The 22,539-nt window shown below is 42.9% G+C and overlaps 8 non-coding genes across 8 annotated transcripts; all 8 read right to left on the bottom strand.

Moving 5' to 3' along the window:
* Positions 1 to 1,558: 1,558 nt before the first annotated feature.
* TRNAK-CUU (transfer RNA lysine (anticodon CUU)) lies at positions 1,559 to 1,631 on the bottom strand. Its single transcript has one exon. It is a non-coding gene; the product is annotated as a tRNA-Lys (tRNA).
* Positions 1,632 to 15,181: 13,550 nt separating this feature from the next.
* TRNAK-CUU (transfer RNA lysine (anticodon CUU)) lies at positions 15,182 to 15,254 on the bottom strand. The gene has a single exon. It is a non-coding gene; the product is annotated as a tRNA-Lys (tRNA).
* A 770-nt stretch (positions 15,255 to 16,024) lies between these two features.
* On the bottom strand, positions 16,025 to 16,097 carry TRNAK-CUU (transfer RNA lysine (anticodon CUU)). Its single transcript has one exon. It is a non-coding gene; the product is annotated as a tRNA-Lys (tRNA).
* Positions 16,098 to 17,593: 1,496 nt separating this feature from the next.
* TRNAK-CUU (transfer RNA lysine (anticodon CUU)) lies at positions 17,594 to 17,666 on the bottom strand. The gene has a single exon. It is a non-coding gene; the product is annotated as a tRNA-Lys (tRNA).
* Positions 17,667 to 18,437: 771 nt separating this feature from the next.
* TRNAK-CUU (transfer RNA lysine (anticodon CUU)) lies at positions 18,438 to 18,510 on the bottom strand. Its single transcript has one exon. It is a non-coding gene; the product is annotated as a tRNA-Lys (tRNA).
* A 1,613-nt stretch (positions 18,511 to 20,123) lies between these two features.
* TRNAK-CUU (transfer RNA lysine (anticodon CUU)) lies at positions 20,124 to 20,196 on the bottom strand. The gene has a single exon. It is a non-coding gene; the product is annotated as a tRNA-Lys (tRNA).
* Positions 20,197 to 20,967: 771 nt separating this feature from the next.
* On the bottom strand, positions 20,968 to 21,040 carry TRNAK-CUU (transfer RNA lysine (anticodon CUU)). Its single transcript has one exon. It is a non-coding gene; the product is annotated as a tRNA-Lys (tRNA).
* A 771-nt stretch (positions 21,041 to 21,811) lies between these two features.
* On the bottom strand, positions 21,812 to 21,884 carry TRNAK-CUU (transfer RNA lysine (anticodon CUU)). The gene has a single exon. It is a non-coding gene; the product is annotated as a tRNA-Lys (tRNA).
* Between the last annotated feature and the right edge of the window lie 655 nt (positions 21,885 to 22,539).

Raw genomic sequence — 22,539 nt, 5'->3', positions numbered from 1 at the left:
GGATATTCCTCTGCTCTTGTTTTGCAAGGAACTTCACTTTTATACATCCTTCAGAGGAAAGAATGTCAAGTAAAATAAGACGAAATGAAAATGGAAGGTGTGAAATTTTCATTTTGAGATTGCATAAGAAATCAAATTCCTCTCACGTGCTATAGAATACCTAAACACTTTTGATTAAACCACTTTAGTTGTTATAATGACACCAAATTTGAAAGCCATCTGTGACTTTTCTGTTCTTACTCTGCAACAACCATGGCAATTACAAGTTAAAAAGTAAAATGTATGCAAATTTTAGAATGGAGAATGCGGGCATCGATCCCGCTACCTCTCGCATGCTAAGCGAGCGCTCTACCATTTGAGCTAATTCCCCTTTGTGCTCACTCAGCATCACATTTCAAAAGTAACGTTACTGCTGTCCACACTTTATTTTAAGTCTAATTGCCCATAACATGAGTGTTCAGTTCACTCCTAACTGATGCCTTAACTACACCTAGGTGATGTTTTACACTTCAGGTTGGCATGTTTAGTACTTGAATAGGAGTGATATCACTGTATGTTAACCTAGACTCAGGCCCTACCTAATCTTGGAGATACATTTCTCATGAATGAGTAACCAAGGGAGATACAATTTTTAGGAGTTAGTGCATGTCTAATGCAAGATTAATCACCATATTATGAGAGCCAATGCAATCATCCAGCAAAAAATACTCGTTTTCCCCCAACGTGGGGCTCGAACCCACGACCCTGATATTAAGAGTCTCATGCTCTACCGACTGAGCTAGCCGGGCTCCCACTTAAATATGGTATGCAGACTCATCATTTTTTATTAAGGAAAACCGTTTCTGGATATTCCTCTGCTCTTGTTTTGCAAGGAACTTCACTTTTATACATCCTTCAGAGGAAAGAATGTCAAGTAAAATAAGACGAAATGAAAATGGAAGGTGTGAAATTTTCATTTTGAGATTGCATAAGAAATCAAATTCCTCTCACGTGCTATAGAATACCTAAACACTTTTGATTAAACCACTTTAGTTGTTATTATGACACCAAATTTGAAAGCCATCTGTGACTTTTCTGTTCTTACTCTGCAACAACCATGGCAATTACAAGTTAAAAAGTAAAATGTATGCAAATTTTAGAATGGAGAATGCGGGCATCGATCCCGCTACCTCTCGCATGCTAAGCGAGCGCTCTACCATTTGAGCTAATTCCCCTTTGTGCTCACTCAGCATCACATTTCAAAAGTAACGTTACTGCTGTCCACACTTTATTTTAAGTCTAATTGCCCATAACATGAGTGTTCAGTTCACTCCTAACTGATGCCTTAACTACACCTAGGTGATGTTTTACACTTCAGGTTGGCATGTTTAGTACTTGAATAGGAGTGATATCACTGTATGTTAACCTAGACTCAGGCCCTACCTAATCTTGGAGATACATTTCTCATGAATGAGTAACCAAGGGAGATACAATTTTTAGGAGTTAGTGCATGTCTAATGCAAGATTAATCACCATATTATGAGAGCAATGCTATCATCCAGCAAAAAATACTCGTTTTCGCCCAACGTGGGGCTCGAACCCACGACCCTGAGATTAAGAGTCTCATGCTCTACCGACTGAGCTAGCCGGGCTCCCACTTAAATATGGTATGCAGACTCATCATTTTTTATTAAGGAAAACTGTTTCTGGATATTCCTCTGCTCTTGTTTTGCAAGGAACTTCACTTTTATACATCCTTCAGAGGAAAGAATGTCAAGTAAAATAAGACGAAATGAAAATGGAAGGTGTGAAATTTTCATTTTGAGATTGCATAAGAAATCAAATTCCTCTCACGTGCTATAGAATACCTAAACACTTTTGATTAAACCACTTTAGTTGTTATAATGACACCAAATTTGAAAGCCATCTGTGACTTTTCTGTTCTTACTCTGCAACAACCATGGCAATTACAAGTTAAAAAGTAAAATGTATGCAAATTTTAGAATGGAGAATGCGGGCATCGATCCCGCTACCTCTCGCATGCTAAGCGAGCGCTCTACCATTTGAGCTAATTCCCCTGTGTGCTTACTCAGCATCACATTTCAAAAGTAACGTTACTGCTGTCCACACTTTATTTTAAGTCTAATTGCCCATAACATGAGTGTTCAGTTCACTCCTAACTGATGCCTTAACTACACCTAGGGGATGTTTTACACTTCAGGTTGGCATGTTTAGTACTTGAATAGGAGTGATATCACTGTATGTTAACCTATACTCAGGCCCTACCTAATCTTGGAGATACATTTCTCATGAATGAGTAACCAAGGGAGATACAATTTTTAGGAGTTAGTGCATGTCTAATGCAAGATTAATCACCATATTATGAGAGCCAATGCTATCATCCAGCAAAAAATACTCGTTTTCGCCCAACGTGGATATTCCTCTGCTCTTGTTTTGCAAGGAACTTCACTTTTATACATCCTTCAGAGGAAAGAATGTCAAGTAAAATAAGACGAAATGAAAATGGAAGGTGTGAAATTTTCATTTTGAGATTGCATAAGAAATCAAATTCCTCTCACGTGCTATAGAATACCTAAACACTTTTGATTAAACCACTTTAGTTGTTATAATGACACCAAATTTGAAAGCCATCTGTGACTTTTCTGTTCTTACTCTGCAACAACCATGGCAATTACAACTTAAAAAGTAAAATGTATGCAAATTTTAGAATGGAGAATGCGGGCATCGTTCCGCTACCTCTCGCATGCTAAGCGAGCGCTCTACCATTTGAGCTAATTCCCCTGTGTGCTCTCTCAGCATCACATTTCAAAAGTAACGTTACTGCTGTCCACACTTTATTTTAAGTCTAATTGCCCATAACATGAGTGTTCAGTTCACTCCTAACTGATGCCTTAACTACACCTAGGGGCTGTTTTATACTTCAGGTTGGCATGTTTAGTACTTGAATAGGAGTGATATCACTGTATGTTAACCTAGACTCAGGCCCTACCTAATCTTGGAGATACATTTCTCATGAATGAGTAACCAAGGGAGATACAATTTTTAGGAGTTAGTGCATGTTTAATGCAAGATTAATCACCATATTATGAGAGCCAATGCAATCATCCAGCAAAAAATACTCGTTTTCGCCCAACGTGGGGCTCGAACCTACGACCCTGAGATTAAGAGTCTCATGCTCTACCGACTGAGCTAGCCGGGCTCCCACTTAAATATGGTATGCAGACTCATCATTTTTTATTAAGGAAAACCGTTTCTGGATATTCCTCTGCTCTTGTTTTGCAAGGAACTTCACTTTTATACATCCTTCAGAGGAAAGAATGTCAAGTAAAATAAGACGAAATGAAAATGGAAGGTGTGAAATTTTCATTTTGAGATTGCATAAGAAATCAAATTCCTCTCACGTGCTATAGAATACCTAAACACTTTTGATTAAACCACTTTAGTTGTTATAATGACACCAAATTTGAAAGCCATCTGTGACTTTTCTGTTCTTACTCTGCAACAACCATGGCAATTACAAGTTAAAAAGTAAAATGTATGCAAATTTTAGAATGGAGAATGCGGGCATCGATCCCGCTACCTCTCGCATGCTAAGCGAGCGCTCTACCATTTGAGCTAATTCCCCTGTGTGCTCACTCAGCATCACATTTCAAAAGTAACGTTACTGCTGTCCACACTTTATTTTAAGTCTAATTGCCCATAACATGAGTGTTCAGTTCACTCCTAACTGATGCCTTAACTACACCTAGGTGATGTTTTACACTTCAGGTTGGCATGTTTAGTACTTGAATAGGAGTGATATCACTGTATGTTAACCTAGACTCAGGCCCTACCTAATCTTGGAGATACATTTCTCATGAATGAGTAACCAAGGGAGGTACAATTTTTAGGAGTTAGTGCATGTCTAATGCAAGATTAATCACCATATTATGAGAGCCAATGCTATCATCCAGCAAAAAATACTCATTTTCGCCCAACTTGGGGCTCGAACCCACGACCCTGAGATTAAGAGTCTCATGCTCTACCGACTGAGCTAGCCGGGCTCCCACTTAAATATGGTATGCAGACTCATCATTTTTTATTAAGGAAAACTGTTTCTGGATATTCCTCTGCTCTTGTTTTGCAAGGAACTTCACTTTTATACATCCTTCAGAGGAAAGAATGTCAAGTAAAATAAGACGAAATGAAAATGGAAGGTGTGAAATTTTCATTTTGAGATTGCATAAGAAATCAAATTCCTCTCACGTGCTATAGAATACCTAAACACTTTTGATTAAACCACTTTAGTTGTTATAATGACACCAAATTTGAAAGCCATCTGTGACTTTTCTGTTCTTACTCTGCAACAACCATGGCAATTACAAGTTAAAAAGTAAAATGTATGCAAATTTTAGAATGGAGAATGCGGGCATCTGAGGTTCCGTGTGAGACGGGACGGCACCTTTTGAGTGGTGACGAACATGGACGAGTGTGGTATCTATGAACCGCAAATGACGAGTACAGTGGGTGTGCGAAGTTTCGCTGTGCAACCTTGTACGGTTCGTCTCATCTTTGTGTTTGTTCATTCGAACCCTCGGGTCCCATTTTAGACACAGCGTCCATTTTGTTTCTTGCCCTCAAGTAGCCAGCGAACGGGCTTTTGTCCGTTTCGTGACCCTGGGACTTCCAAGATAGTACGAAGGACACGTGTTTCTTTGAGGTGATTTTACGATGAGGGGAATGACACGAGTAAGGCAGATGGCCCCGCTCGAGGCTCATCTTGCCGCTCCGGTCTATTGTCTCAGTCACGCATACATTAGACACGAGGCCTTTGATCCCTATCGAGTTTCCTTTATTACCCTAACACTCTTTCCTAACCTGTTGTGCATCCTTGCCCTTTCCTCGCATTCTGTTTTTCGTCCTTCCTTAATGTGTTTATGGTTAAGAGGAAATGTGTTTATTGCGGAGGGGATATGTTTTTACAGTTGGGAACCGGCAAGGACTGTTGTAATTATGTTCCGGCCTCCTGAAACATGAATGCGACCCTTTTGAAGTTTTCTGTGGGAACCGAGTTGAATCTTTGTTCACTATGTTGTGCTATGGCAAAAACGTGTATAAAAGGATCGACCCACTTCTATGAATTTGAAGCAGTCTCCGAGAACCTACACGCTGTGTACTTCTTGTGACTTCTGTATCCCTGCAGTAAATAAACGCTGATCTCTGACGTCACTGGAAGTGTCCCGTGTCTCTGTGTTTTGTACGCCAGAACAGGTAACCCACGAAGGTTTCAGGTGTTGTCCCCTGGCACCGCTGGGTCTAAGAAAACCCAGTCCTTCAGTTGGCGCCCAACGTGGGGCGACATCAACGGTACCGGTCCAAAGCCCGACGATCGTGAGGAACTTCGTGTGAAATCTCCGAGGGAAGGTGCACCCCGCTTCATCGATCCAGTTGTCGAAATAAGTGGCCCGACGTCCTTTCCGCGAAGATCCCCGCCTCCTGACGGCTGCGACGGACCGATGCCCTGACTGTCGACCTGTTTGGTGCCTGGCGTAGTCCTTTGTACGGCGAGACGATAGACGGGCCTTCCTGGTGACGCCATTGCTCTCTCTCAGTTAAGTATTTGTGGGTCGCTCCCAGTGTTGCTTTGTTGTTTGCATGGTTCCATTGCATTTGTGGTTCTTAGTCGTTGGTTCTTAGTTGTTGGGTTTTATTTGACGATTGCAATTGCCAAAAACCGAGGGTCTTGCATTTTTGCGAGGACATCGTAATTCGATAGCCCTTGAAGTTTGTATACTTGGCTAGTGTGCACGATGCCTGGCCGTAGTACTTTGTTTGGGTTTTTCAAATGTTGCAGCATGGACTCCCGGCTGGAGGATTCCTGCCCGATACCTCCGGTTGGAACTCCGCTTTATGAGCTCTATAGTCGCCATGGCGTGGGTCCTATCGTATATAATGAATATTGGGTTCGCTATACTAAAAAGGATGGTGTCCTTAGTTGGCCACCTCATGGCAGTTTTGAGACTGCCATTTTAGATAACTTGGAAGCGAAATTGTTTAAAAAGAAAGCTAGGCCGGCCATGTTTGATTCCTTCCGGTTATGGCGGAAAGAGGCCAAGCAGAAAGAAATCAAACAGAACAAGAAACATAAACGAGAAGGTGTCATCACGGTGATGCGCAATGCAGAACAGTATCAGTTAGACAGAAACGAAAAGGAGCAAGAAGTTAGTGCTCGGCTTCACCATATGTCGGTGGACAAATGTTATCCATCGCTACCTTCTGCGATCGATAAGACAGGAGAAGAATCGGTAGAAGATTCGCTTTTGTCTTATTTGATGAAATCGCCACCTCCTTATGCTCCTGATGTTATGGGTCTTGTTAATCCCCCTCTTCCTCAACCTGCTGTTTTGGCGGCTGCTGGTCAGCCCGCCGTTCCTCCTGTACTCCCGAATCCCCTTGGGCCACAGATCGTACATCCCCTTGGTCCGGCTTCTCTCCCTGTTGCGCCTTTTCAAGTCCCTCCTCAGTCTGTCGTTCCTGCTACTCCTGCTGCTGCGTCTACCTCTGCTGTTTCTGCCCCTATGGCTGCTACACCTTCGTCTTCTTCCTCTTCCCCTTCTGTTCGTAGCCGTCTCTTGACTGCTGTTGCTTCTCTTTATTCTCCGTTCTTTGGGCCGATACTTGGCTCGACTCTTTCGGATGTTGCTCAAAGACGCAGTCAGCTTCCTGACGATAGGGAACGTGAATCATTGGTAAAAACGGCGCGCAGATGGATTCGCAACCCTGTTAGGTACACCCCACGTGTGGTGTTCGAAACATTTTCTCAGTTCAATGCGCCCACGCAACGATTTGTGTTCGAAGAATTGTGTAAGTCATTGAAAGAGGAGTGGGATGATGATATGGCTGATGATATGCCACCTGAGGTTTCCGAGCTACAGCTCCGGTTTGCCACGGGTGTCATTGTAGGTGATAAAGTCCGCGAGGCTTTAGAACGTTTGTTATCCTTTCGATGTACAGTGCAACCACGCGCACTGTTTAAGGACGCGACCACGGAATGGATGGCACAACCTGGTCAGTATCCAATGCGAGAAGTTCCCCCAGTATGGATGCCAGGCGATGCTGCTGCTAACCCTCCTGTCCAACCGCATTTCCAGAGAGTGTGGATACACCTCCCTTGGAAGCGATCGGAAGTTTTGCAAGTGAAGCAATCCCTACCTGATCCTCGTAAGAACCCTGCGGGTTATTATAAGGAGCTGTCCCAATTGGTGGATGCTACAGTTATGAACCTAGCCGATATCGATATGTTGTTCGGTAATGTGGTGCCTCAGCCGGTTTGGGCAAAAATCCGTCATGAAAATCATGTAGCCGAGTTAGGCGGTGACTGGGCTGCCCTTACAGCGGCGGATGCCCGGCAGGTCGGTGGGGCTAAACCTGAACAGGTTATTGCGGCCTTGCCTCAGAGGATTATTACCCTCATGAAGACGCTTATGCCAGCGATGCGCGTCAATTGGGACAAACTATCAGCATGCAGGCAAAAGAAGGATGAAAGTGTGTCCGACTTCTTTACTAGGTTCGAAGAGGCGTTCATTGATCATAGTGGTCAGGATATGGGTTCTGAGGGTGGTCAGCGGTTGTTCGTTGACAAATTTGTATCGAATTTGTTGCCCGACTTGAGCAACAAGTTGAAGAATTCTGAGAGTGCGTGGGCTGTTTCTACCACTGCCCAAATATTGGCTACGGCCCAATATTATGAGAATAGAGAAAAAGAGGAAAGTGAGCGTGCAGAAAAGAAAACTAAGGATCTCAAAACTAAGGTCTTGCTGCAGCAAGCTTATCCGCCGCGTTCGAATTTCAACGATACGCAGCAGTCAAATAGATCGCAATCACAGTTCTCTAGACCACAGCAGCGCAATACTTCGCCTGCGCCCCGCACTGTGCTGAGACATAATCAGTGCGCATATTGTCGTGGGGAAGGTCATTTTAAGTTCGATTGTCCGGTTTTACGTGATAGGGCTAATGGTGTGTCGGCTCGGGGAGGACGTGGTGGTCCTCCACAGACTTCTCGTGGTAGAGGTCGCGGAGTTACTCAGAACCAGACCGAACGCTTTGCGACGTTTTCGGATTCGCAGAATTGTTTCGATCGACGCGAATCATCGTCCGGTCGGTCTACACAGTATCATGTGGACGATCATTATGTTGAATGTGATGTTGATACGGATGGTATCTACTAGGACAGCCGTAGACAAAGGAGGGGAGAAGTATCAGTTCCGGTTGATCAGAAAGGGCCCTATGTTGCAGTAGCCACTTTGGGCGTTGTTGAGCCTTTTTTGTTGGACACTGGTGCAGCGAAAAGTTCCATCATGCATTCTAAACTCCCTGGCGCGCCTTTGTCTGGCTTAACGAATATCTCCGTTGGATTTTCTGGCGCCCCTGTTAGCAATCCGGTCTCCAGCCCTTTGCCCCTTACGATTGGGTCTCATGAGCTGGAAGCTCCTTTGATTTTGACTACTGGTTGTGGTGAGAATCTTTTGGGCTTAGACCTGTTGAAAAGGTTACATGCGACTTTGTACTGTTCTCCTACGGGCGTGGAGCTTACGTTGGGTAAGAGCGTGATTTCCCCTATGTATTTATCGATCGACGAACTCCCCCCGGAATTGAGGTCTCTTCCAGATTCCTTGTGGGCAACAGGTCCCAATGATGTGGGCCTGTTGGATATACCACCTTATGTTGTCCAACTAAAAGTGGGTGCGCGTTTGCCACGTATACCCCAGTACCGTATCTCCCTTGATGGTGAAAGGACACTGTTAGCGATCATTTACGATCTGATCGGCAAAGATGTTATTGAGGAGACACGAGGTAATGTGTGCAATAGTCCCGTGTTGCCTATTCTGAAACGGACGGATCCCTCCAAGCCTCCCGTGTACCGTTTAGTTATTGACCTGCGAGAGGTAAACAAAGTTGTTGTTCCACAGTTTCCCGTGGTGCCAGACATTACAGCTTTACTGACTCTGATTCCAGCTACGGCATCATGGTTCTCGGTTATCGATCTGAAAAATGCGTTCTTCAGTATTCCGATTGCTGTAGAAAGCAGAGACTTGTTCGGTTTCTCATTAGGTGGGCGTAGCTTTAGATTCAAACGCGCTCCACAGGGCTACTGTGAGAGTCCATCAATCTACAGTCAAGCTCTTAAAAGTCAACTTGATGCGTTTGTGTTACCGGCTGGTGCAGCCTTGATTCAGTACGTTGATGATCTGTTAATTGCTGCTGACACTGAACAGCTCTGTAAAGTCACTACAGTGTCTTTGTTACAGCACCTTTGCGACTTGCATCATAAAGTGTCACCTTCCAAACTACAATATTGTTGTCAAGAAGTAACCTACCTCGGTCACTTATTGTCAAAGGCGGGAAGAAGGTTGACCCCTGAAAGAATTGCAGCAATTGCTCGAATGACTGTGCCGACAACTCAGAGAGATGTGCGTGCCTTTTTAGGGATCACGTCGTATTGCAGACAGTGGATCCCGAATTTTTCACTGTTAGCGAAACCATTGGTAGCTCTCACGTGCAAGGACGTTTCGACTCCTTTGCCTTGGACGGAGGAATGTCAGAAAAGTTTTTCTGAACTACGTGATGCACTGTGTTCGGCTCCTGTGTTAGGTACTCCTGATTACAGTAAGCCTTTCACATTATACGTCCATGAGAGGGATGGTTGTGCGTTGAGTGTTTTAACGCAACAATTTGGTGATAAGCAGCGTCCGTGTGCATATTTTTCCTCGACCTTAGACCCGGTAGCTAGAGCGTTGCCAAGTTGCTTGAGGGCGACGGCGGCAGCTGCGGCGTCTATTCGGCAGTCCGCAGGTTTGGTCATGGACAATATGCTCATAGTAATGGTTCCGCATGCAGTCGATACGCTCTTGAATCGGACGAAGACTCAACATCTAACGAGTGCACGGTTGTCTGGGTATGAGCTTACCCTTTTGGCAAGTCATATTCAGATTAAGCGCTGTAATGTACTGAATCCGGCGACATTGTTGCCGATTAATATAGAAGCAGATAATGTGCTGTCCCATGATTGTTATTTACGAACTGAGGAAGAAACAAAAGGTCGTGTGGACCTGAAAAACACTCCCTTGTTAAATCCCGATGGTACTTTGTATGTGGATGGCTCCTGCTTTAAGTTGCCGAATGGTGATGTGACGACTGCGTATGCTGTGGTGACATTGAACACGGTTGTGGAAACTGCGAGATTGAACCAGAATTCAGCACAAGCGGCAGAATTAATTGCATTAACGAGAGCGTGTGTTCTGTCGAAAGGAAAGCGTGTGAATGTGTTTACCGACAGTCAGTATGCGTTTGGTGTTGCGCACAACTTTGGAAGATTGTGGAGAGAGAGAGGATTTATGACATCGCATGGTACGAAGATTCAACACGGACAACTAGTGAATGATCTTTTGGATGCACTTACATTGCCTAAACAAGTGGCGATCGTCAAATGTAGTGCGCACCGGAAAGTGACGGATGATGTTGGTCGTGGTAATGCATTTGCGGATGAGATTGCTAAAGAAACGGCTAAGAATCTTGCGACCCGAATGTATGTTACGAGTTCAGTAAGATGGCCGTCGGAGACTGGTATGTGTGAAAATACGGTTGAGAGTGTGAAAGAAATTCAGAATGGAGCTACTGAAGCTGAAAAGACCAAGTGGAAAGAAAGTGCAGGAAAATTGGATATGCATGGATGTTGGGTTGATCTGACGGAATGTCAGAGGTGGATGCTTCCAGATGCATACGTGTTAGCTGTTGTGACGATGGCTCATGGGTTATCACATATCAGTGCGAAAGGAATATGCAAGTTCTTGTCTCCTGTGTGGAAGAATGATGGTATTGCTAAGTGTGCCGAACGAGTGGTTAAGAATTGTATGGTGTGTTTGATGCACAATCCTGGAAAAGGCACTCCCACTCCCCCTGGTCATTTCGCTCCTCCTACCTGTCCCTTTGAGGTTATCCAGCTAGACTTCATCCATATGGAGAGATGCAATAACCTGAAGTATGTTTTGGTTGTGGTTTGCGCGTTCTCTAGATGGATCGAGGCCTATCCTCTCAAGGATAATACTGCCCTGTCCACAGCAAAAATCTTGTTAAAGGAATACTTCCCTAGGTATGGAATGCCGCGGATTGTGTGGTCAGATAATGGAAGTGAGTTTGTGGGAAGTGTAATGCAGAGTGTGTGTAAGGGCCTTGGAATAAAGCAAAAATTCCACAGTGCCAACCATCCTCAGGCAGCGGGTTTGGTTGAAGGGTACAATGGTACCCTGAAGCTGAAACTCGCTAAGATACAGGCTTCGACTGGTCTGTCATGGCCTGATGCCTTGCCTCTGGCTCTCCTATCGACCAGAGCGACGGTACACTCTCGAGTAGGGCTCAGCCCATATGAGATTGTGTTCGGTCGCCCTGCGAATATTTGGGGAGTCCCGAAACCTAGGGCTTTTGATAGTCTTGAATATCCAATGTTGATCGATTATTTGTATGATTTGACCACTAAACTACGATTAATTCATCAACAGGTCTTTGAAGCTCTACCGGCGCAGACAGAGGGTCCTGGACATCAGCTCCGGCCAGGTGACTGGGTAGTCACCCGCAATTTCGGTCGGAAGCGTAATCTGGAGCCAAGATTTGTTGGACCCCACTTAGTCCTATTGACGACGAGGACAGCGGTACGACTGGAGGGCCGGAAACATTGGGTCCATGCCAGTCATACAAAGAAGGTACCGATCCCCTTATCAACTGACGGTTGGGTGAGAACTGGGATTTCGGCCAAAGAGACTGAGACCCCTTCGCGTTTTGTGCCTTTCAGCGACGCTCAACTTGTGGAGGATTCGTCATTGCCCTATCCACAAGTGGAGTCATCAGTAGTAGAAAACCCAAGGTCCGACTCGTCATCTGTTTCATTGAACACTGCTGCGCCGTCTGAACAATTGTTCGTAGAGCAAACTCAACCTGGAAGAAATCGATACTTTCTTCGTTCAAGGACTTCAAGGACTAATAAAAATTGATAGTATAGTGGTTTTGACGTTACCAATGTTATGAACAATTACATCCTTTCTTTTTAAGCTTTTTTTGTGTGTTTTCCACTGCTAAAGAGACTTGTAACAAATTTGAACCTCTCCATCCGGGTTACCGTAGGGCCGTGCGGGCACTCCTTTCTGTTTAGCAGGTTTCTGACGTTAGGTTGGTTACTTTTGTCGATTCCTGGGAACTCCTGGGGATTGATAATCGCTGCTCAGAACAAAGTGCGTCAAGAACGTCACGGACGGTTTGTAGAGGATGGTATTCTTTAAGCTGGTGGAAGAAGAAGGGGTGTTGATACAGAGATCAGAGTTATGGAGGGTCGTGCGAACAAAATGTTTTCTGTTTCAGGTGTTTTTGTTATTCCTAACTGTATCTATGTTATTGGTGGGCGGAGTGTATTTTGGGGTATCGAAATTCTTGCTTTCTGTTTCGCCTACCTCCCCTCCTAACCTAAGTTCCCGCACTACTGTTTCCCCACATTCTTTTCATCCTTTGCCTCAACACGAACAGGTTAGACGTGCGGAATTCAGGAATAATTCTTTTGTCCAACTCCTACATCAGCATCAGTTAGTGGTGAATACTACAAATTGTTGGGTATGTGGTTTAATGCCACACACCATGGATAGGGGTATTCCATATTTGGTCCTTCCGTACAGTTCCCAGGGTTCAGCTCGAGCATTCCAAACCATGTTTCGCAGTGCACTAGACTCTTACCCTAGTCGAGAGCCACGATCTGTCAAGTCCGGTCCTGGTCCGTACCACAAGCCTCTGGCGATAGCCATAGCAGATCTGGACAGAGATATCTTCGATGTATCACTCATTCCAGACGAAGAAGTACAGGCTTATAAGGATCTGAGTGAGGCTGAGTATGGTACGTCAGTGGGGGATAGACAGTTGAAGAGCTCGTCCCCTATATGGATTGTACCGCACCTTGGTAATTTCTGTTTGCAAGGTTTGGGTCGAAATCCGAGAGCACAACTTGGGAACAGTGCTTGCACTGAGACGTATGTCCTACCGATGCTCTCTTCCCCTGTTTTTCTGACCGCCAAGGGCACCTATTTTGTGTGTTATGAGCGCGCATATACATGGTTACCCCGCGACTTCTCGGGTACCTGTTATATTGCGAATCTCTTACCTCCGACCTTCACAGTTGCTTTTGACTATCACAAAACCAGAGTCGTGAGAGGCGTAATCAGCAAAGAGGATACTGCTGGTCAAGAAGCAGGAGATTTCTTTAAGGGTTTCCTGCCGTTTTGGGGACCTATGGTCAATAGTAGGAACCTAAGACAGTTGACCCGTGTGGTGGAATCGACCGCTAATATTACTGCTAACGCCCTTGGTAATCTAACAGCGGAACTACAGGCGGATAGACTCATGACGTTGCAGAACCGTATGGTTCTAGACGTTGTTCTTGCAGATCGAGGGGGTGTGTGTAAAATTATCCATTCTAGTTGTTGCATTTTCATCCCTGACAATGCTCCGACTGTATATCAAGCCATCTCGAAGTTGCATAAGATTTCCGAGTCCATACACGTGGACGAAGGTAATTGGACGCTTCTAGGATGGTTTTGGGGCCTGATGTCAACTTGGGGTTGGAATATTCTGATGATTGTAGGGGCTGTTGTAGCGTTTCTGTTCACGTGTTGTCTTTGTGTTCAGTGTGGTCCTGCCTTATGTGGCCAATGTGCTGCGACGTGTATAAGGCGGCCATCTGCTACCAAGGAGACATTGATGGATAGAATAATGTTTCAGCAGCATCTGAACGATCTGATGAATATCGATATAGATTCTGATCTAGACTAGTGCTTGCCTACATGAGGGCAAAAGGAGCGTCTGAGGTTCCGTGTGAGACGGGACGGCACCTTTTGAGTGGTGACGAACATGGACGAGTGTGGTATCTATGAACCGCAAATGACGAGTACAGTGGGTGTGCGAAGTTTCGCTGTGCAACCTTGTACGGTTCGTCTCATCTTTGTGTTTGTTCATTCGAACCCTCGGGTCCCATTTTAGACACAGCGTCCATTTTGTTTCTTGCCCTCAAGTAGCCAGCGAACGGGCTTTTGTCCGTTTCGTGACCCTGGGACTTCCAAGATAGTACGAAGGACACGTGTTTCTTTGAGGTGATTTTACGATGAGGGGAATGACACGAGTAAGGCAGATGGCCCCGCTCGAGGCTCATCTTGCCGCTCCGGTCTATTGTCTCAGTCACGCATACATTAGACACGAGGCCTTTGATCCCTATCGAGTTTCCTTTATTACCCTAACACTCTTTCCTAACCTGTTGTGCATCCTTGCCCTTTCCTCGCATTCTGTTTTTCGTCCTTCCTTAATGTGTTTATGGTTAAGAGGAAATGTGTTTATTGCGGAGGGGATATGTTTTTACAGTTGGGAACCGGCAAGGACTGTTGTAATTATGTTCCGGCCTCCTGAAACATGAATGCGACCCTTTTGAAGTTTTCTGTGGGAACCGAGTTGAATCTTTGTTCACTATGTTGTGCTATGGCAAAAACGTGTATAAAAGGATCGACCCACTTCTATGAATTTGAAGCAGTCTCCGAGAACCTACACGCTGTGTACTTCTTGTGACTTCTGTATCCCTGCAGTAAATAAACGCTGATCTCTGACGTCACTGGAAGTGTCCCGTGTCTCTGTGTTTTGTACGCCAGAACAGGTAACCCACGAAGGTTTCAGGTGTTGTCCCCTGGCACCGCTGGGTCTAAGAAAACCCAGTCCTTCACATCGATCCCGCTACCTCTCGCATGCTAAGCGAGCGCTCTACCATTTGAGCTAATTCCCCTGTGTGCTCACTCTGCATCACATTTCAAAAGTAACGTTACTGCTGTCCACACTTTATTTTAAGTCTAATTGCCCATAACATGAGTGTTCAGTTCACTCCTAACTGATGCCTTAACTACACCTAGGTGATGTTTTACACTTCAGGTTGGCATGTTTAGTACTTGAATAGGAGTGATATCACTGTATGTTAACCTAGACTCAGGCCCTACCTAATCTTGGAGATACATTTCTCATGAATAAGTAACCAAGGGAGATACAATTTTTAGGAGTTAGTGCATGTCTAATGCAAGATTAATCACCATATTATGAGAGCCAATGCAATCATCCAGCAAAAAATACTCGTTTTCGCCCAACGTGGGGCTCGAACCCACGACCCTGAGATTAAGAGTCTCATGCTCTACCGACTGAGCTAGCCGGGCTCCCACTTAAATATGGTATGCAGACTCATCATTTTTTATTAAGGAAAACTGTTTCTGGATATTCCTCTGCTCTTGTTTTGCAAGGAACTTCACTTTTATACATCCTTCAGAGGAAAGAATGTCAAGTAAAATAAGACGAAATGAAAATGGAAGGTGTGAAATTTTCATTTTGAGATTGCATAAGAAATCAAATTCCTCTCACGTGCTATAGAATACCTAAACACTTTTGATTAAACCACTTTAGTTGTTATAATGACACCAAATTTGAAAGCCATCTGTGACTTTTCTGTTCTTACTCTGCAACAACCATGGCAATTACAAGTTAAAAAGTAAAATGTATGCAAATTTTAGAATGGAGAATGCGGGCATCGATCCCGCTACCTCTCGCATGCTAAGCGAGCGCTCTACCATTTGAGCTAATTCCCCTTTGTGCTCACTCAGCATCACATTTCAAAAGTAACGTTACTGCTGTCCACACTTTATTTTAAGTCTAATTGCCCATAACATGAGTGTTCAGTTCACTCCTAACTGATGCCTTAACTACACCTAGGTGATGTTTTACACTTCAGGTTGGCATGTTTAGTACTTGAATAGGAGTGATATCACTGTATGTTAACCTAGACTCAGGCCCTACCTAATCTTGGAGATACATTTCTCATGAATGAGTAACCAAGGGAGATACAATTTTTAGGAGTTAGTGCATGTCTAATGCAAGATTAATCACCATATTATGAGAGCAATGCTATCATCCAGCAAAAAATACTCGTTTTCGCCCAACGTGGGGCTCGAACCCACGACCCTGAGATTAAGAGTCTCATGCTCTACCGACTGAGCTAGCCGGGCTCCCACTAAAATATGGTATGCAGACTCATCATTTTGTATTAAGGAAAACTGTTTCTGGATATTCCTCTGCTCTTGTTTTGCAAGGAACTTCACTTTTATACATCCTTCAGAGGAAAGAATGTCAAGTAAAATAAGACGAAATGAAAATGGAAGGTGTGAAATTTTCATTTTGAGATTGCATAAGAAATCAAATTCCTCTCACGTGCTATAGAATACCTAAACACTTTTGATTAAACCACTTTAGTTGTTATAATGACACCAAATTTGAAAGCCATCTGTGACTTTTCTGTTCTTACTCTGCAACAACCATGGCAATTACAAGTTAAAAAGTAAAATGTATGCAAATTTTAGAATGGAGAATGCGGGCATCGATCCCGCTACCTCTCGCATGCTAAGCGAGCGCTCTACCATTTGAGCTAATTCCCCTGTGTGCTTACTCAGCATCACATTTCAAAAGTAACGTTACTGCTGTCCACACTTTATTTTAAGTCTAATTGCCCATAACATGAGTGTTCAGTTCACTCCTAACTGATGCCTTAACTACACCTAGGGGATGTTTTACACTTCAGGTTGGCATGTTTAGTACTTGAATAGGAGTGATATCACTGTATGTTAACCTATACTCAGGCCCTACCTAATCTTGGAGATACATTTCTCATGAATGAGTAACCAAGGGAGATACAATTTTTAGGAGTTAGTGCATGTCTAATGCAAGATTAATCACCATATTATGAGAGCCAATGCTATCATCCAGCAAAAAATACTCGTTTTCGCCCAACGTGGATATTCCTCTGCTCTTGTTTTGCAAGGAACTTCACTTTTATACATCCTTCAGAGGAAAGAATGTCAAGTAAAATAAGACGAAATGAAAATGGAAGGTGTGAAATTTTCATTTTGAGATTGCATAAGAAATCAAATTCCTCTCACGTGCTATAGAATACCTAAACACTTTTGATTAAACCACTTTAGTTGTTATAATGACACCAAATTTGAAAGCCATCTGTGACTTTTCTGTTCTTACTCTGCAACAACCATGGCAATTACAACTTAAAAAGTAAAATGTATGCAAATTTTAGAATGGAGAATGCGGGCATCGATCCCGCTACCTCTCGCATGCTAAGCGAGCGCTCTACCATTTGAGCTAATTCCCCTGTGTGCTCACTCAGCATCACATTTCAAAAGTAACGTTACTGCTGTCCACACTTTATTTTAAGTCTAATTGCCCATAACATGAGTGTTCAGTTCACTCCTAACTGATGCCTTAACTACACCTAGGGGCTGTTTTATACTTCAGGTTGGCATGTTTAGCACTTGAATAGGAGTGATATCACTGTATGTTAACCTAGACTCAGGCCCTACCTAATCTTGGAGATACATTTCTCATGAATGAGTAACCAAGGGAGATACAATTTTTAGGAGTTAGTGCATGTTTAATGCAAGATTAATCACCATATTATGAGAGCCAATGCAATCATCCAGCAAAAAATACTCGTTTTCGCCCAACGTGGGGCTCGAACCCACGACCCTGAGATTAAGAGTCTCATGCTCTACCGACTGAGCTAGCCGGGCTCCCACTTAAATATGGTATGCAGACTCATCATTTTTTATTAAGGAAAACCGTTTCTGGATATTCCTCTGCTCTTGTTTTGCAAGGAACTTCACTTTTATACATCCTTCAGAGGAAAGAATGTCAAGTAAAATAAGACGAAATGAAAATGGAAGGTGTGAAATTTTCATTTTGAGATTGCATAAGAAATCAAATTCCTCTCACGTGCTATAGAATACCTAAACACTTTTGATTAAACCACTTTAGTTGTTATAATGACACCAAATTTGAAAGCCATCTGTGACTTTTCTGTTCTTACTCTGCAACAACCATGGCAATTACAAGTTAAAAAGTAAAATGTATGCAAATTTTAGAATGGAGAATGCGGGCATCGATCCCGCTACCTCTCGCATGCTAAGCGAGCGCTCTACCATTTGAGCTAATTCCCCTGTGTGCTCACTCAGCATCACATTTCAAAAGTAACGTTACTGCTGTCCACACTTTATTTTAAGTCTAATTGCCCATAACATGAGTGTTCAGTTCACTCCTAACTGATGCCTTAACTACACCTAGGTGATGTTTTACACTTCAGGTTGGCATGTTTAGTACTTGAATAGGAGTGATATCACTGTATGTTAACCTAGACTCAGGCCCTACCTAATCTTGGAGATACATTTCTCATGAATGAGTAACCAAGGGAGGTACAATTTTTAGGAGTTAGTGCATGTCTAATGCAAGATTAATCACCATATTATGAGAGCCAATGCTATCATCCAGCAAAAAATACTCATTTTCGCCCAACGTGGGGCTCGAACCCACGACCCTGAGATTAAGAGTCTCATGCTCTACCGACTGAGCTAGCCGGGCTCCCACTTAAATATGGTATGCAGACTCATCATTTTTTATTAAGGAAAACTGTTTCTGGATATTCCTCTGCTCTTGTTTTGCAAGGAACTTCACTTTTATACATCCTTCAGAGGAAAGAATGTCAAGTAAAATAAGACGAAATGAAAATGGAAGGTGTGAAATTTTCATTTTGAGATTGCATAAGAAATCAAATTCCTCTCACGTGCTATAGAATACCTAAACACTTTTGATTAAACCACTTTAGTTGTTATAATGACACCAAATTTGAAAGCCATCTGTGACTTTTCTGTTCTTACTCTGCAACAACCATGGCAATTACAAGTTAAAAAGTAAAATGTATGCAAATTTTAGAATGGAGAATGCGGGCATCGATCCCGCTACCTCTCGCATGCTAAGCGAGCGCTCTACCATTTGAGCTAATTCCCCTGTGTGCTCACTCTGCATCACATTTCAAAAGTAACGTTACTGCTGTCCACACTTTATTTTAAGTCTAATTGCCCATAACATGAGTGTTCAGTTCACTCCTAACTGATGCCTTAACTACACCTAGGGGATGTTTTACACTTCAGGTTGGCATGTTTAGTACTTGAATAGGAGTGATATCACTGTATGTTAACCTAGACTCAGGCCCTACCTAATCTTGGAGATACATTTCTCATGAATGAGTAACCAAGGGAGATACAATTTTTAGGAGTTAGTGCATGTCTAATGCAAGATTAATCACCATATTATGAGAGCCAATGCTATCATCCAGCAAAAAATACTCGTTTTCGCCCAACATGGGGCTCGAACCCACGACCCTGAGATTAAGAGTCTCATGCTCTACCGACTGAGCTAGCCGGGCTCCCACTTAAATATGGTATGCAGACTCATCATTTTTTATTAAGGAAAACTGTTTCTGGATATTCCTCTGCTCTTGTTTTGCAAGGATTCACTTTTATACATCCTTCAGAGGAAAGAATGTCAAGTAAAATAAGACGAAATGAAAATGGAAGGTGTGAAATTTTCATTTTGAGATTGCATAAGAAATCAAATTCCTCTCACGTGCTATAGAATACCTAAACACTTTTGATTAAACCACTTTAGTTGTTATAATGACACCAAATTTGAAAGCCATCTGTGACTTTTCTGTTCTTACTCTGCAACAACCATGGCAATTACAAGTTAAAAAGTAAAATGTATGCAAATTTTAGAATGGAGAATGCGGGCATCGATCCCGCTACCTCTCGCATGCTAAGCGAGCGCTCTACCATTTGAGCTAATTCCCCTGTGTGCTCACTCAGCATCACATTTCAAAAGTAACGTTACTGCTGTCCACACTTTATTTTAAGTCTAATTGCCCATAACATGAGTGTTCAGTTCACTCCTAACTGATGCCTTAACTACACCTAGGTGATGTTTTACACTTCAGGTTGGCATGTTTAGTACTTGAATAGGAGTGATATCACTGTATGTTAACCTAGACTCAGGCCCTACCTAATCTTGGAGATACATTTCTCATGAATGAGTAACCAAGGGAGATACAATTTTTAGGAGTTAGTGCATGTCTAATGCAAGATTAATCACCATATTATGAGAGCCAATGCTATCATCCAGCAAAAAATACTCGTTTTCGCCCAACGTGGGGCTCGAACCCACGACCCTGAGATTAAGAGTCTCATGCTCTACCGACTGAGCTAGCCGGGCTCCCACTCAGATATGGTATGCAGACTCATCATTTTTTATTAAGGAAAACCGTTTCTGGATATTCCTCTGCTCTTGTTTTGCAAGGAACTTCACTTTTATACATCCTTCAGAGGAAAGAATGTCAAGTAAAATAAGACGAAATGAAAATGGAAGGTGTGAAATTTTCATTTTGAGATTGCATAAGAAATCAAATTCCTCTCACGTGCTATAGAATACCTAAACACTTTTGATTAAACCACTTTAGTTGTTATAATGACACCAAATTTGAAAGCCATCTGTGACTTTTCTGTTCTTACTCTGCAACAACCATGGCAATTACAAGTTAAAAAGTAAAATGTATGCAAATTTTAGAATGGAGAATGCGGGCATCGATCCCGCTACCTCTCGCATGCTAAGCGAGCGCTCTACCATTTGAGCTAATTCCCCTGTGTGCTCACTCAGCATCACATTTCAAAAGTAACGTTACTGCTGTCCACACTTTATTTTAAGTCTAATTGCCCATAACATGAGTGTTCAGTTCACTCCTAACTGATGCCTTAACTACACCTAGGTGATGTTTTACACTTCAGGTTGGCATGTTTAGTACTTGAATAGGAGTGATATCACTGTATGTTAACCTAGACTCAGGCCCTACCTAATCTTGGAGATACATTTCTCATGAATGAGTAACCAAGGGAGATACAATTTTTAGGAGTTAGTGCATGTCTAATGCAAGATTAATCACCATATTATGAGAGCCAATGCTATCATCCAGCAAAAAATACTCGTTTTCGCCCAACGTGGGGCTCGAACCCACGACCCTGAGATTAAGAGTCTCATGCTCTACCGACTGAGCTAGCCGGGCTCCCACTTAAATATAGTATGCAGACTCATCATTTTTTATTAAGGAAAACTGTTTCTGGATATTCCTCTGCTCTTGTTTTGCAAGGAACTTCACTTTTATACATCCTTCAGAGGAAAGAATGTCAAGTAAAATAAGACGAAATGAAAATGGAAGGTGTGAAATTTTCATTTTGAGATTGCATAAGAAATCAAATTCCTCTCACGTGCTATAGAATACCTAAACACTTTTGATTAAACCACTTTAGTTGTTATAATGACACCAAATTTGAAAGCCATCTGTGACTTTTCTGTTCTTACTCTGCAACAACCATGGCAATTACAAGTTAAAAAGTAAAATGTATGCAAATTTTAGAATGGAGAATGCGGGCATCGATCCCGCTAGCTCTCGCATGCTAAGCGAGCGCTCTACCATTTGAGCTAATTCCCCTGTGTTCTCACTCAGCATCACATTTCAAAAGTAACGTTACTGCTGTCCACACTTTATTTTAAGTCTAATTGCCCATAACATGAGTGTTCAGTTCACTCCTAACTGATGCCTTAACTACACCTAGGTGATGTTTTACACTTCAGGTTGGCATGTTTAGTACTTGAATAGGAGTGATATCACTGTATGTTAACCTAGACTCAGGCCCTACCTAATCTTGGAGATACATTTCTCATGAATGAGTAACCAAGGGAGATACAATTTTTAGGAGTTAGTGCATGTCTAATGCAAGATTAATCAACATATTATGAGAGCCAATGCTATCATCCAGCAAAAAATACTCGTTTTCGCCCAACGTGGGGCTCGAACCCACGACCCTGAGATTAAGAGTCTCATGCTCTACCGACTGAGCTAGCCGGGCTCCCACTCAGATATGGTATGCAGACTCATCATTTTTTATTAAGGAAAACCGTTTCTGGATATTCCTCTGCTCTTGTTTTGCAAGGAACTTCACTTTTATACATCCTTCAGAGGAAAGAATGTCAAGTAAAATAAGACGAAATGAAAATGGAAGGTGTGAAATTTTCATTTTGAGATTGCATAAGAAATCAAATTCCTCTCACGTGCTATAGAATACCTAAACACTTTTGATTAAACCACTTTAGTTGTTATAATGACACCAAATTTGAAAGCCATCTGTGACTTTTCTGTTCTTACTCTGCAACAACCATGGCAATTACAAGTTAAAAAGTAAAATGTATGCAAATTTTAGAATGGAGAATGCGGGCATCGATCCCGCTACCTCTCGCATGCTAAGCGAGCGCTCTACCATTTGAGCTAATTCCCCTGTGTGCTCACTCAGCATCACATTTCAAAAGTAACGATACTGCTGTCCACACTTTATTTTAAGTCTAATTGCCCATAACATGAGTGTTCAGTTCACTCCTAACTGATGCCTTAACTACACCTAGGTGATGTTTTACACTTCAGGTTGGCATGTTTAGTACTTGAATAGGAGTGATATCACTGTATGTTAACCTAGACTCAGGCCCTACCTAATCTTGGAGATACATTTC

The sequence above is a fragment of the Triturus cristatus genome, chromosome 4_1 (assembly GCF_964204655.1).
Source record: "Triturus cristatus chromosome 4_1, aTriCri1.1, whole genome shotgun sequence".
Lineage (NCBI taxonomy): Eukaryota > Metazoa > Chordata > Amphibia > Caudata > Salamandridae > Triturus > Triturus cristatus.
Note: the sequence above shows the minus strand (reverse complement) of the source record. Positions and strands in the feature narration are given on the sequence as shown.